The sequence below is a fragment of the Heterodontus francisci genome, chromosome 26 (assembly GCF_036365525.1).
Source record: "Heterodontus francisci isolate sHetFra1 chromosome 26, sHetFra1.hap1, whole genome shotgun sequence".
NCBI classification, from domain to species: Eukaryota; Metazoa; Chordata; class Chondrichthyes; order Heterodontiformes; family Heterodontidae; genus Heterodontus; species Heterodontus francisci.
Genome location: NC_090396.1, coordinates 12,231,642 through 12,247,119, shown reverse-complemented (window position 1 = coordinate 12,247,119; position 15,478 = coordinate 12,231,642). Strand labels below are relative to the sequence as shown.

The 15,478-nt window shown below is 44.6% G+C and overlaps 1 protein-coding gene across 6 annotated transcripts in view; it reads left to right on the top strand.

Moving 5' to 3' along the window:
- The first annotated feature begins 1,531 nt into the window (after positions 1-1,531).
- The window catches only part of llgl2 (LLGL scribble cell polarity complex component 2), a 157,035-nt gene continuing 143,088 nt past the window's right edge, over positions 1,532-15,478 (top strand). For 5 of the 6 annotated variants that reach the window (XM_068057807.1, XM_068057806.1, XM_068057809.1 and 2 more), the window contains exon 1: positions 1,532-1,688. The gene's annotated coding sequence lies outside the window, so the exon portion shown is untranslated. Of the gene's footprint in view, positions 1,689-9,581; positions 9,716-15,478 lie in introns of those variants that run through there. The other variant, XM_068057811.1, reaches the window with a different exon arrangement.

Genomic DNA, 15,478 nt, shown 5'->3' with positions numbered 1-15,478 from the left:
TTCTCGCTTCCTGCCCCTCCCCACCCACCACCCCACTTTACAGCCGCCTGTTCCCCACTTCCCCCCCAGTTGCTAGCTCCAGGCCGTGCCACTTCCCACCTCTCGGCCACTCACTGCCACGTTTGATTGTTCTCCATGCACTGCCCGTAGCAGCAAGGCAGGCCGCAAGGGGTGACAGATCGATGTAGGAGCGAGTGGCCGAGAGGAGGGAAGCAGCGTGGCCTGGAGATAGCGGATAGAGGGACGGGGAGGGGAGGTGGGGAGAAGCGTGGAGCGAGTGGCTGGAGAGCGGGATGGTGGCAAGTGAGGAGTGGGGAACCATTGGCCGAGAGCAGGGAGGGGGAGCAGTGGTGAGGTCTGGAGCGAGTGGCTGTTGGAGGGGAAGCGGTGGGGAGGAGGGGGGACGGGGAGAAAGTGTTGAGGTCTGGAGCGAGTGGCCGAGGTGGGAGAGTGGCCAGTGGGGCGGCAGCGAATAGCTGAGTGGGGGGGGGGGGAAGCGGGTGGGGTGTGCGAGTAGCTGAATGGGGGAAGTGGGCAGGGTCGAGCGGGGTGAAGCGGTAATTGAAGCAGGGATGGTGGGAGGGAGGACATCATTGCATGGTGGTGTCATGCACGCATTTGTACTGGCAGGCTGGCAAATGTTGACATACACTGCTGACATCTGCAATCGCTCTGCACATGCTCTGCAGGAGTGTCAGGAGTCACTTTATTCCTGAATATCGTCAAAAGGAACTCCTGTAGCCTGGTACTGTTATTGACCCTCTAACAGGTATAGGTGTGTATTGATTAACCCTTTCTATTACACCTTTGTAGTATCTTACAAATCTCTGAAAACACCGCTCATTTTTTGATTTTTCTTTTCAAATTTTCAACACGGATATATTTGACATCCCCAAATCAATGTTAAGTTTAGGAAATCTGAATTTTAGTAGTTAAAATCAATCAATATATTTCTAACCGTCTCTTGATCGCATGACCCACATACTTATGTATGTCTCTATTTAATAATCTGTCTCTCTCTATAGAATTTCTTCCTAATTATGTTTCTCTGTTACAAAATCATTTGCCATTTTATACTGGTGATATGATAAAATCATACAGCACAGAAGGAGGCCATTTGGCCCATCATGCCTGTGCCAACTCTTTGAAAGAGCTAAGCAATTAGACCCACTCCCCTGCTCTTTTCCCATAACCCTGCAATGCTTCCCTCTTCAAGTATTTATCTAATTCCCTTTTGAAAGCTATTATTGAATGGGCTTCCATCGCCCCTGCATAGCGTGCATTCCAGATCACACCAACTTGCTACATGAAATACATTTTCCTCATCTTCCTTCTGGTTCTTTTGCCAATCATTTTAAATCTGTGTCCTTTCTGCCTCTGAAACAGTTTCTCCCTATTTACTGTATCAAATCCCCTCTCTCTCTTGCGCGGATCTTGGTAAATCCCAGTATTGATGTTTGCCCCACTGTATAATCCTGCTGCTGCCTCTTTAAGAGCTGTATTAAAGGGGAGGTGCGCTGGGGGCGCTATTTGCTGAGCCCTGCGGCTGCGCGGTGCAGAGGCAGCGCGGCCCCTTTAAGAGGTTACCTGGCGGCCACACCTGGCTGGCGGAAGGGGTGGCGCTGGGATCCGGCGGGGGCACACCTAGAGCCGGCCTGGGAGGCAACGAGAGCGCGTTGGGAGCTCAGGTAAGTGTGGGAGAGCGCGGAGAGTTTGCAGCCCGCCACACCCTCTCCCGGCTCGGGACATTCTGAGCCCGGCTGCTGCAAGTAGAGCCCGGTCCGGGAGAGGAGCTAGGCTGCCCGGCCTGGGCCTGGGAGGAGAGGCCTTTCTTGGCCTGGGGCTCAGCTGCAAAGCCAGGGGCGGAGAATGGTTGCTCGCCTACTAATCAGCCGGGTAACCGTTAACCAGGCCTGTAACCAGATGGGTAATTGTTGATAATCAGCTTGGTACAGATAACTTGTGGGGTAATAAACTGCAAAGCTGGTTAGGAACCAGCTGGGTAACCTGATAATCAGCCTGGTATTGTAGTGGTTACCAAATAGTTAACAGTTACAACCTGCCTGTAATTCCAAATCTGTGCCCATCTTTCTTGAAATGTCATGTTTAAATTCCTCCCAAGCAAGTTTCCACTCCTGCTGCTGCATTGAAACAGCTTTTATCAAAGTCACAAATGACTGTGACAAAGGTAAATGATCCCCTCTTGACTTGTATACAGTCTTTCACATGGTTGTTCATGAAATGCTGTTCCAACTCTTCTCCACAGCTGCCCGCCTGGGTGCGACTGTACTTGTCTGGTTCTGTTTTTCTCCATCCAGTTGTAGCTGCTCTGGCACCGTTACTTCTGCTGTCTCCCAAGGATGTATTCTTGGCCCCCCTCCTATTTCTCACCTACATGCTGCCCCTTGGTGACTTCATCTGAAAATGCATAGTCAGTGTCCAAATGTATGTTGATAGTCATAGAGTTTTATATAGTACAGAAACAGGCCCTTTGGCCACCAAGCACCTATCTATTCTAATCCTACTTTCCAGCACTTGGCCCATAGCCTTGTATGCTATGGTGTTTCAAGTGTTCATCTAAATACTGCATAAATGTTGAGGGTTCCTGCTTGTCTGACATCCAGTAATGGCTGACCAGAATTTTTCTCCAACTAAATATTGGGAAGACAAAAATCATTGTCTTTGGTCCCTGCCATAAACTCCATTCCTTTGCCATGGAGTCCATTCCTCTCCCTAGTACATGTTTGAAGTTGAACTAGCCTGTTTGCATCCTTGGTGTCATGTTTGATCCTGAAATGAGCTGCTGGCCACATATCTGTGCCATCCCTAAGACCACCTGCTTCCACTTCTGGGACATTGTTTGACTCCACCCTTTAGCTTATCTGCTGCTCAAACCCTCATCCATGCCTTTGTTGCCTCTGGATTTGGTTATTCCTATGTGCTCCTGACCAGCCTTTCACATGTGCTCCTGACCACCCTCTGCAAACTTAGGGTCATTCAAAGCTTTGTTGCTATTTGCATCAGGTTCTCTTCGCTTATTATCCCTGTGCTTGATGACCTACATTAGCTCCCAGTTAAGCAATGCCTTGATTTTAAAATTCCCATCCTTCAGGGCCTTGCCCCTCCCTATCTCTGTGCCCTCCTTTAGCTCCACAATTCTGGTCTCTTACGCATCCCTGATTTTGGTTGCACCACTGTTGGTGGCCATACCTTGAGTAAAGCCAAGGCTCTAAGCTCTAGAATTCCCTCCCAAAACCTTTCTATCTCCACCTCGCTTTCCTCCTTTAAGATGCTCCTTAAAACCTACCTCTTTGACCAAGCTTCTGGTCATCTGTCCTAACAGTAGTTTGAAAGCTGTGAATTGCATTATCTCTGCCTGCCGGATGGTTGTAAGGGTCTGTAAAATGTAGTTGAAGTGGTTCCCTAATTTTTGGCTGCAGGAACCTTTAGTGACCCAAAAATAACAGTTGTCTATGATAGTAGCTCTTGTATTTGTTGCCACTGTAATTGGTTTAGATGGGCCTTGTCAGCACCAGCAGGTGTGGGGGTGCAGTCCTGGCTGAGGTACTCTCTGGAATCATTGTAACAAGCAGTCCAGGAGGGAATTGAGTGGCCTCCTTTTCTTCACAATGCTGCTGCTAAAGTAGGGGCTGCTATGAGCACTGTGCTGTCCAGAGTTGTAAAACTACTTATCGCTAAATGACGGCACCCACCCACGTGTGATTGAGATATATTTACATTCACATGTCTAGGCTTGTACAAAGATTCTGATCAAGAAAGTACACTGAGTTAATATGAATGGCTTAGAAACAGCAACAGTTTGCATTTATATCTACATGTGGTGTCTGACAGGGTTTTTACACATGGCAGGGGCGATACAACATTCCCAACATTGCTCCATTTGTTAGAAATTCAGGATAACTATCAGATTCACGTCAATCAGATTGTGCTGGGGTTTTTTTTTAAGTTGGGAATGAAAACGAGGGAAAGAATGGTTTTATTTGTTGTGATCCATATAGAATCTTGACAGCAGTAAAGGGAGAGTACAATTGCAGATTGTTCATATCGGGTCTTCAGGTTAGTTTTCAGTTCTTATTGTAGCCCAAACATAAAACCATACATCATTTAGCCAGCTGTTGGGTTCGGGAGGGTATTTCCAGATTTATTCGAGGGGTTCTGGGTGGGTGGGGGAGGTATTGTGGATTTAATTGGTTGGGGGGTGGGGGAAGGATGGTGTGGATTTAATTGAGGTGGGTTCAGGAGTCTTTTGATGCAATTCAGGAGAAGAAAATTTTGCAGCAGACAGTTACTGACATGTATCTCTCAAGCAGTGAGTGTGGGTCTGACCTCGGGGGCTAGAGGTTTGCAAAAACTCCACTACATTACTAACATGCCGCAGGACAACCCTGTCAAGTTCTATCAACGGGGGCCCAGAAGTCACTGGATAATGATTCAGAGCTGAAGATCTGATGACTTTCTCAAAGCCCCATAGCTCAGAGCCAACTGTAATGACCTCCTTGCTGTTCTGACTGAGATCAGCTCGTGGCACAGGCCAGAGATCAAATGTGGACCATACAGTTCTGTGCTCAACAGGTGGGAAGGTTACAAAGCCACTGGGTAGCAGCAGCTCACAAGATAACATTGTTGTGCTAGCCTTAGAAACAAAAACACAATGCTGGTCTGCCAGTGAGAGAGAGAGAGTGAGAGAGAGAGTGAGAGAGAGAGTGAGAGAGAGAGTGAGAGAGAGAGTGAGAGAGAGAGTGAGAGAGAGAGTGAGGGAGAGAGTGAGGGAGAGAGTGAGGGAGAGAGTGAGGGAGAGAGTGAGGGAGAGAGTGAGGGAGAGAGTGAGGGAGAGAGTGAGGGAGAGAGTGAGGGAGAGAGTGAGGGAGAGAGTGAGGGAGGGAGTGAGGGAGGGAGTGAGGGAGGGAGTGAGGGAGGGAGTGAGGGAGGGAGTGAGGGAGGGAGAGTGAGAGAGTGAGAGTGACAGACAGACAACGTTTCAGGTTGATGACCCTTCATCAGAACTCAACAGCTACCTTCGAAACAGTTCGGCTCAGTGGTAGTACTGTTACCACCCAAGTCTGGAATTTGTGTGTTCATGTTCTGTGTTAGGACTTGAGCACAAAATCTAGGCAAACACTTCAGTGCAGTGCAGTACTGAGGGAGTCATTCAGGTGCCTATGGAGAGGGATGTAAAAGATCCCACCATGCCATTTGAAGAAGAGCAGGGAGTTCTTACAATGTCCTGGCCAATATTCATCCCTAAGGTAATGCCATCAAATGTATCAATTTATTGGCTGTTTTCATTTGCTGTTTCTGGGATCTTACTGGGCACAGTTGGGTACCACATTTACGTACATAAGCGACAGTACTTCAGAAAGTAATTTGTTGAATGTGAAGGGCTTTGGAACAGCCTTCAGTCTTTCAACTGTTCTCTAGGCTGTGATATCAATCCACTGTTGGTTGCTGGCTGTAAGTTTGGAGCCGAGTAATGATCCCAGTATCTTCAGGATTCTGTTATTGTACTGATCGCCAACCTGCAATTATTTAGCATCTTCAGTGTAGGAAAATATCTCGATGTGCTTCAAGTAAACAAGAGATACTTTGACAAAATCGTGTTTTGGAGAAGGTGGAGTGGTTTTGGCGGCGAGTCCTTGAAAGTGGGGCTGTGGCAACTGAAGGCACAGCAACCAATGGTAGGGTGAAGATTACACAAGAGGCTGGAGTTGAAGAGATGGAAGGGAGTTGGCGAAAGTCATAGAAGGGTGAGGGCATGGAGAGATTTGAATACGAACAATAATTTTAATTTGAGACATGGGTGGATTGGGTGTGTGAGCATGGAGTGATGACCAAGCAGGACTTGTTGCGAGACAGAAGGAAAGCAGCAGAGATTTGAATGAGGTGCAGGGTAGGAAGTTGGCCAGGAGACCATTGGAGAGGTTGAGTTTGGAGGGAGCAAAAGGCATCGTTGAGGGTTTCAGCACTGGATGGGGTGAGTTAGGGGTGGAGGTGCAGGTGGCTGATATCCCAGAGGAAGAAGTAGGGAGTCTTTGTGATTGAGCAGACATGGGGCTAGATGCTCACAAAAAAGAAAGACTTTCTTGCATTTCCATTGTGTCTTTCACCACCAGACATCCCAAGTGCTTTACAACCAGTTAAGTACTTTTGAAGTGTAGTCACTTGTGATGTTAGTAATGTGGCTGCCAATTTGCACATAGCAAGCTCCCATAAACAGCATTGTGATATGACCAGATAATCTGTTTTAGTGAAATTGATGGGATAAATATTTGCCAGGAACTAGGGATAACGCTCCTCTTCATGCCTTGGGATCTTTTATGTATACCAGAGAGAGCAGATGGGGCCTTGTTTAATGTCTCATCTGAAATATGGCAGCTGTGACAGTGCAGCACTCCCTCCGTGCAGCCTTGATTTTTCAAGCTCCCATCTTGGAGTGGGACTTGAGCCAGGAACCTTGTAGCTCAGAGGCGAGAGTGCTGCTAACTGAGGCATGGCTGACGCTCATCTTACTTCATTGCCTTAAGTTGTTCCCACTCCCAGTTATGGTTCTGTAACTGTCAGCGGCTCCCCGTCATGCAGCACAAAGAACTCCTTTCAGCTGACTGCTTGATGTTTTGCAGTTTTTAAGAAGGCACATTATAAGAGTGTCACATGACTGCGATGCACTTTCCTGAGATCCGAATGCTTTGCTTCAGTTGACCTGAGTCTTCATGATGAGAACACCCCAACGTGGTTTGGGTATGTGAGGTTCATGGGCCTCTCACCTTTGCTGTAGCTGTAAGCGCTGCCTAACAATCAATGTGTGAAATGCTGGTGTCTCTTGTCATTGAGGCAAGTTTGAACCTGTGCAGTATCGCTCCTGGTTGGTGAGATACTTTTGACCGGTTTACTGGTATCTGGAGCTTTGGAAATTACCTGCTTTTACTCTGGGAATCAGCCGACAAGTTATTTTCGAGTGTTGCAGCTCGGAATTCCCCAAAAATTCTTTTCCTTTCCTGTTTTTTCATTCAATTGCCCCATAAAATTGGCTTTAAATCTATGGGGAGTTCAGTACAAACTGGAAAGAGATTTTTTTTTTTGAATGATGGCACCCTGGAGACCCTATTTTGACAGTAGGCAGTTGTTGCAGAGTTCAGTGTTTTGAAGTTGTGTATCTGCATTGTCCAGTGTTCTAATTGCTGCTCTGAGTCACTGGTATGTTACTCCATGTGGGCTGAGTGGGACATGGAAAATCCACCTCAAACAAATCATGAGATCAGCTAAAGGTATTTTATTTCCCAACGTGTTGCTAAGTTGATTTAAAGTTCTTAGGAAGAGGCTGGTTTTGTTGCTGAACTTTGTGATCAAATTGTCAGTAATAGAAATGTTCGTTCAGTGTGGGATAGTCTTTTGTCCAGGATTGCTTCTGTTGGTTAGCTGATCTCAGTCAGGTTGATAGGAAGGCAGCTGCAATTGGCCTTGGCACCTTTGGGCAAAAGGAAAATTGTCCTGGGTTCCTGGGGGTGGGTGTGCGTATACTCCGCTAAAAGAAAACCTTGGCATTTTGGCCACTTTTTTTATATAGGAAATTCATTTTCTAAAGTGCAGATGCTCCCCTGAGTTTGTGAACCATTCGTTGAGAAATCAGGCGAATCATTGATTTTTTTTTTTCATCTCAAGTGATCATGGTTCAGACTGACTCAATTTAGCTCTGCAAACTGATCAACGGTTGGCTTTGAGTGTGTATTTCCCTGTAATTCAATTCTAATCTCGACTGGCTAATCATTACATTGCACTGCATTCTTCTATGTGAGTAAGTTATGATACTATGTTAGGAATTTTCCACTATGCACATAATATATGGCTGGTCGAGCTGTTTTCCTATTGCTCAGAGCATATTTAAAGCACATCTTGGCAGGGTTCTAACAGCGGTGTTGTTCTTATTCCAATGGTGACAGGGAGGAGAATCAATGGTAAAGGTAGTTGTGACTGGGCGATGGAGGGGATGAATTTGACTGTCCATATGCATTTTGGTGATTTGTGTACATGGACCCCTAAATCTCTTTGGGACTTAACTGTTCACCATTTAAATAATATTTGGATCTATCCTTTTCTGGACCAAAATAGATGACCTCACACTTACCTGCATTGAAATCCATTTGTCACAGTTTTGCCTTCTCACTTAATCTATCAACAGCTTTTTGTAATTTTATGATCCTGTCTATACTACTTGCTGTGCCACCAATCTTTGTCATCAAACTTGGATATGTCTCTCTAATAGGTTATCTTTAAATATAGTGAGTAGTTGATGTCCCAGCACACATCCTTGTGGGACACCACTAGTTTTTTTTGCTTCCAATTTTGTACATCCCATTATCCTGACTCTCTGGTTATGAAGTAGAAGTCAATCTCCTAACCAGGTCAATAATTTACCATCCGTTCCATCAGCAACATTCTTCTATCTACTATTTCAGTTATTTCTTAAAGAAATTCAATTAAGTTCATGAGACATGACCTACCTTTTTTACAATTCCATATTGGCTCTATTAAATCAGCTCACATTTTTCTAAGCAGTTCGTCATGCTATCCTTAATTATAGATTCCAATTATTTCCCCAAAACAGATGTTCGACTAGCAGGTCTATGGTTTTCTTCAAATAATGGAGTTACATTTGTAATGTTCAAATCTAAAAAGACAATTTCTGAATCAAGAGCACTTTGGAAGATTATGACAAAAGCATCTGCAATTTCCTCACTGAATTCTTTGAAGAACTGGGTGGTAAATATCAGATCTTGGAGATTGGTCAGTTTTTAGTGCCGTTATCTTTCCATTACTGTTTTCTTATATTAACTTTAGTGAATCATTATTAATTTCCCCATAATGTCAAGTATGTTATCATCTTGTATATATTATCTGGTCATTTCTCAGTGCTGTTTATGGAATCTTACTGTGTGCAGATTGGCTGCCGCATTAGCACACCAACTACACTTCAAAAGTATGTTCATTGCTTGTAATTTGGTTTGGGACGTCCTGAGGACCCAGTCAGATGTTCTATCAATGTAGATCTGTTCTTCAGTTCATGTTGGGATTCTGGTGGTTGTGGCTGCAGGAGCATGTTTGCTACTTTGTTGGATTTTTGGTGTAGCTGATAGTGGGGGTGGTGACTGGGTGTGTGCAGCAACTTGAGTTGCCAGATCTGCTAATCCTGTGCGAACGGAGCAGCGGAGTGGAGCAAGACCCGTCTCCCAAAGTGTGGGTAATATGTAGTCAGTGTGCCTGTAGCAGCTGCTTTCTTTCCTTTCCTGGGGAACTGATTGGTTTCTGGGACCCTGCTCCACAGGACAGCAGCAGCAGTTCACTTCCATGTGGCAGGTTTCTAAAAGCAGTGGATATTGAAAGGGGAGTTGCAACATGGATGGTGTGGTTTATAGCTCTGTATTAGTGTGACCTGACTGTCCTCCATGCTGCAGTGCTCCTGTTGTATAAATGATTAACGTGATGTGTGTGTAAACTTGACATGCTGCCAGTCCAGGCATGATCTGAGATTGAACAAAAGTTATATTTTTTGCAATTCTTAGTGAATCTACTTCTATGCACTAACTCCGATGTACAGTGATGCCTTTCTGTAGTGTCTGAGTATGATTGTCTCAGCAATTCACACTGCTGTTATTTGGATATTTATGTACAAGGATGGGGACTGAGCCTAGGGCTGGTTGTGGTGAGTCACATTGCTTTTTTACTGCTGATTACTGTCATAAAATGATATAGGAGGAGGCCATTTGGCTCATTGTGCCAGCTCTTGAGCTATCCAATTAGTACGACTCCTCTGTAGTGTTTTTTTTTCTTTAAGTCTGTATCCATGTTGCTTGTGAATTTGCTTCCATTACCTTTTCAAATAGTGCATTCCAGATTAGAACAACTTGCTGTATTTCTTTTATAAAAAAAAAAAATCCTCATGCCGTTTTGATTCTTTTGCTGATCACCTTAACTTTATCCTCTGGTTACAAACACTTCTGCGATTGGAAACAATTTCTCTATTTACTGTATCAAAATATTAAATGTTTGAACACTTCCATCAAATCTCCTGTTAACCTTCTCTGCTCTGAGAGCAACCTCAATTTCTTCAATCTCTGTCTATAACTGAATTTCCTCATTTCTGGAACCATTCTAGTAAACCTCTTCTGCATCCTCTCTAAGGTCTTGATATTCTTCCTAAAGTGCCCAGAATTGCAAACAATATTCCAGCTGAGGCCTAACCAGTGATTTACAAAGATTTAGTGTAACTTCCTTGCTTTTGTACTCTGCCTCTATTAATAAAGCCAACGATCCCATCTTGTTCTTTTTGACAGCTTTTTCAACTTGTCCTGCCACCTTTTTTAAAGATTGGTGTACATACACCCCCGGGTCTCTCCGTTCCTGTACCTCCTCTTGAAAATTGTACCATTTATTTTATATTGCGTCGTCTCATTCTCCCTACTAAAATGTATCACTTCTGTGTTTAAATTTCATCTGCCACCGACCGGTCTGCCCACTTCACCAGTCTGTCAATGTCCTCCTGAAGTCTGTTACTGTTCTCCATTGTTTACTGCATTTCTGAGTTGGGTATCATCAGCAAACTTTGAAATTATGCTCTGTATACCCAAGTCCGGGTCATTCATATATATCACAAAGAGCAGTCCCTGAGGAGCACCACTTTATACTCCCAATCTGAATAACAACTGTGCATCAATACTGTCTGCTTCCTGTCTCTTAATCAATTATACTGCTACTGTCCCTTTAATCCCATGGGCTTTTATTTTGCTAACAAATCTTTTACATGGTACTACTTCAAATGCCTTCTGAAAGACCATATACATAACATTAATCACAACTGTCATCTACCCTTTCCATTAACTTGATTGAGTTCTTTGATGAAGTAATCAGACACAACTTGCCTTTAAAACATCTGTGCTAGTTTTCATTTATTGCCCACATTTTCTTAAATACCAATTTATTTTGTGCTGGACTATTGCTTCCACACCACTGACTGGTATGTAGTTGTCAGGTTTATTCCTTTAAAAAAAAACTGGTGTAACATTTGCAATTGTCCAGTCCTCTAGAACTATCCCCTATCTAAAGAAGATTGGAAGACTGTGGTCAGAGCCTCTGCAGTTTCCACCCCTGCTTCCGTCAGTAAACTAGGATGTATCCCTCTGGAATGAGTGACTTTTCTGTTTTAAGGATTGCTAACCTTTTAAGTATCTTCTCTTTGACTTTTATCCTATCCAATATCATTACTGTCTCCTCCTTTTACTGCTACATTGGCAGCATCCTCTTCTCTAGGAAAGACATGAAAAATACTCATTTAGTACCTCAGCCACCCCCTCTGCTTCCATAAGATCTGCTTTTTGATCCCTAATGGGTCTCGCCCTTTCTTTGACATTTTTTTTTTAAGATCATCTATATTCAGCTTGGATCTGTAGTGTATCTTTGTCTCATTTTAACCTCTGTCATGCCCAGTAAAAACATGAAATATATTCCTACTTTTAAGGTATGAACTTTATTCAATATGGACTCTTTAAAATTGACTTTTCCTTGTTTTTAAAAAAAAAATGTGGACACTGTGCTGCACAGAGGGTTGTGCGAATTTGGAACTCTGCCTCAGAAGGTGTTGGAGGTGGGGGTAATAGAATGTTTTTAAGGCGGAGGTAGAAAGATTCTTGTTGGGCAATGGAATCGAGGATTATCGTGGTAGATGGGAGTGTGGAATTTGAAATTCAAACCAATCAGCCATGATCTTATTGAATAGCTGAGCAGGCTCAAGGGGCCGAATGGCCTACTTCGTATGGCTGCCGAAGGTCAAAGGCCTGGGTATTCAAACACTGCCTCACTGTCTTGAAAGGACAAAAAGATACATTCCAGACTAAGATGTCAATGACATCCATCCTGAAACCGAGACATTCCTGAATTGAAGGGTTTTCTTCTGAGACAGAAGTGTGAAGTAGCCACATCTTCACAGAATGATACTCATCTGGACACCAGTCGATAACCATGCATTCCACATCCTGGTCCATTCTGTAGTCGCACAAGGGGAGAAGGCCATGTCAAATAACAAAAATGCAAATATGATATGTGACCTTAAAAGAAAACCCTCTGAAGAGAGATCACAGCAACATCACAGAAGGCTGTGGAAAGATCCAGCCTAAACAAGAAGCAGCCCTGCTTCTAATTCTACACTTCAACTTGGTGTAGGAGAGAACTGAAAGTGACCGCTGCCTCCAGTCTGAAATCTTAACCACCAGAAATCTACAACACTTCAAGTTCAAGACTGCAAATACCCAGGCCTGCACCTTTAAAAAGAGACTGTCCAACTTAGATTCAACAGGTTCACCTTAAGCCAGAAACACCTACCATACCTTGAACGCTTACCAGTTTACCTTCCATCTATCTTTGCTTGTGTGCATGAGTGGTGTTGCAAATGTTTCAGGGAATGAATATTGTTTAATAAATAGTTACTCTTTTCTGTTTTAAACCTGTAAGAAACCCTGTCATTTGTCCTTTTAACCTTAAAAGCACTTTGTGGGGGGTTGGTGTTGCTGGGTGTGTGCTAACTAATCTCCTCATTTTTAAACAAAACACAATTCTGGTCAGTTGGGAGCTAAACAGTGTGAACCACCCACACCCCCTACCAGCTGTGCATAATATTTTTAGTCATCCGGGCTCTCAAGCTTTGGATGCCTTCCATTCCCCCTCAGGAATGTCTACACTGTACCCGATCCATTTCCTCTTTGGAGGCCTCCCATTGTTCAGTTGCTGTTTTGCCCATCAGTTTTTGATTCCAATCCAGATCCCCTTGGAACTTACTAATATTGGCCTCCCTCCAGTTAATTATTTTTATGCTTGTTATGACCGGGTGAGGAAGGGGTCTCAGACTCCCTCTGGCCCCTTTTCTGGTTTGGCCGTAACCGGGTTTAACTTTTTTAAAATAAAAGCAAAATACTGCAGATGCTGGAAATACTCAGCAGGTCTGGCAGCATCTGTGGAGAGAGAGAAACAGAGTTAATGTTTCAGGTCAGTGACCCTTCATTAGAACACTTTTTTTAAAATGTGTTTTAGCTTCACCTCAGCGAGTCCTTACTCACTGCTCTCTAATTGTAAATGAACCAGACAGGCTTTCTTAGGTTTAAACAAGAAAGGTGTAAGTTTATTAACCTTATCACTCTAACTCAGTTAAAGTTACTAAAAATACGTGACGCAATCACGCTAGCATGCATATGAGATAAACACACACGCAAATAGATACCGAGGGGGAGAAAGAATCGAGCCGGTTGGGGGGGGGGGGGTGGAATTTGCAGTAGTAAATGGAATTCAGTTATTGTCTTTGGTTTGGATGTAAAGTCCTTAATTGGAGTTAAGTCTTGCAGTTCTCGCTGGGGCCCAGTGCATACTTTCAAACTTGTTTTGTTGGTACCAGAATGCTGAAGAGGTCCTCTGTCTTGAAGCTTGAGCTGTTTCCATGGGTCCCTGGGACATTGCTCGAGAGAGAGAGGGGGTGCTTTCTTCTTGAAGTTCAATTGCAGTCTGCCCTTTTTGTGTGGCACAATTCAAAGTCCCCAGGTTGGCCTGCAGGTTAATCATGTGACCAACTCTTGGAAACAGCATTGTCTGACCTGAAGTCCGGGCCAGCGGCGGAGCCGGGAGGAACCAGAACTGCAGCGAAGCTGTTTAAGTAAAGAGTGGGGTCGAGGCCCTCACTTAGCTGAAGTCCGGGGCAGCGGCAAGCTCTCTGGCTGTGTTGGCACGCGCTCAGTTTTTTTCCCCCACATATCAAACAAACAGTGACATCACTGAAATTCTGTGACCTGATTGGTCAGTGGGTGGCAGCTGTTGCCTGTGGATAGCTCAGCAGAGCGAAGAAAAAAAAAAGCTTCTTTAAAATGAAGTCCGAGGATATCGACCTGTAATTTATTAGTGATTGCAAACAGCACTATTCCAGCTAGCACTGTGTGCGTGCATGTGTGTGGGGCGTGTTGCTCAGGGGTCTCTTTGACTGCCGTTTCAGCCTCACCGATACAGGGGACAAAGCTGATTGTAAATGGCTGGTAACTTATTACACTAGCTAAATTTCATTGTAAAGATTAGTAATGGCAGGGCAGCTTGACCAAGTGGAATGTGCCTCGTCTGGTATGTGGGAAGTTGTGGATGTACCTTGTGACCTTGACGAACATATCTGCAGGAAATGTCTTTGGCCGCAGGAGCTCGAGCGGCGGCTGGAGTCACTGGAGCATCCATGAGGTGGAGAACTACTTGGATAGCACGTTTCAGGTGCCTAAACGAGCCCAGTCAGAGAGGGACTGGAAAGCTGCCAGACGGATAAGGAGGTCAGGGCAGGTAGTGTAGGAATCCCCGGAGGGCATCCCACTTTCTAACCAGTATTGAGTTCGCAGTGCCGATGGGAAGGAGGGTTCCTCTGTAGATTGCAGTGAGAGTCATGACTGGTCTCCGCTGTGCTGGGAGGGAGGAAAAAGGACAGAAGAGCAATAGTGGTAGGGGATTCTCTGGTTAGAGGGACCGATAAGCGTTTTTGTGGTCGCAGCCATGATTCTAGGACAGTTTGTTGCCTCTCTGGTGCAAGGGTCATGGATATCATCGAACAGCTACAGAGCATTGTGGAAGGCGAGGGTGCACAGCCAGAGGTCGTGGGCCACATTGGTACCAATGATATAACAAGAAAGAGGGATCGGGTCCTGGAGGCTGAGTTTAGGGAATTGGGAAAGAGATTAGCAAGCAAAATAGCAAGGGTAATAATCTCTGGATTGCTCCCAAGGCCTTGTGCTAATGATTTTAGTAATAAGAAAGTACACCAGATGAATGTGAGACTGGAGAGATGGTGCAAGAGGGAGGGCTTCAGATTTCTGGGGCATTGGGACCAATTCTGGGGTAGGTGAGACCTGAATAAGCCGGATGGTCTGCACCTGAACAGGACTGGGACAAATCCTTGCAGGGAGGTCTGCTAGTACTATTGCTGATGGTTTGAACTAGATTGGCAGGGGTATGGGAACCTGAGCGTAGTCTTAGATGGGACAATTAAATGAATCATCAAATGAGGCCATATGGGTGGAGCTCAGAAATAAAAAGGGGGCAGCCAGATTACTGGGAGCGTACTAGAGACCCCCAAATAATGAGGGGGAGATAGAGGAACAAATATGTAGGCAAATTTCTGAGTGCAATAACTTTTAGGGTGGTGATGGTTGGGGATTTCAACTACCCCAATATCAACTGGGATACAAACAGTGTGAAGGGCCCAGAGGGGACAAAATTCTTCAATTGTATTCGAGAGAACTTTTTTAGCCAGCACCTAACAAGCCCAACAAGAGGGGGTGCAATTCTAGATTTAGTCTTTGGTAATGAAGCTGGGCAAGTGGAGGAAGTAACAGTGGGTGACCATTTTGGAGATAGTGACCATAATAGGTTTTTAGCATAATCATGGAAAAGGACCTGG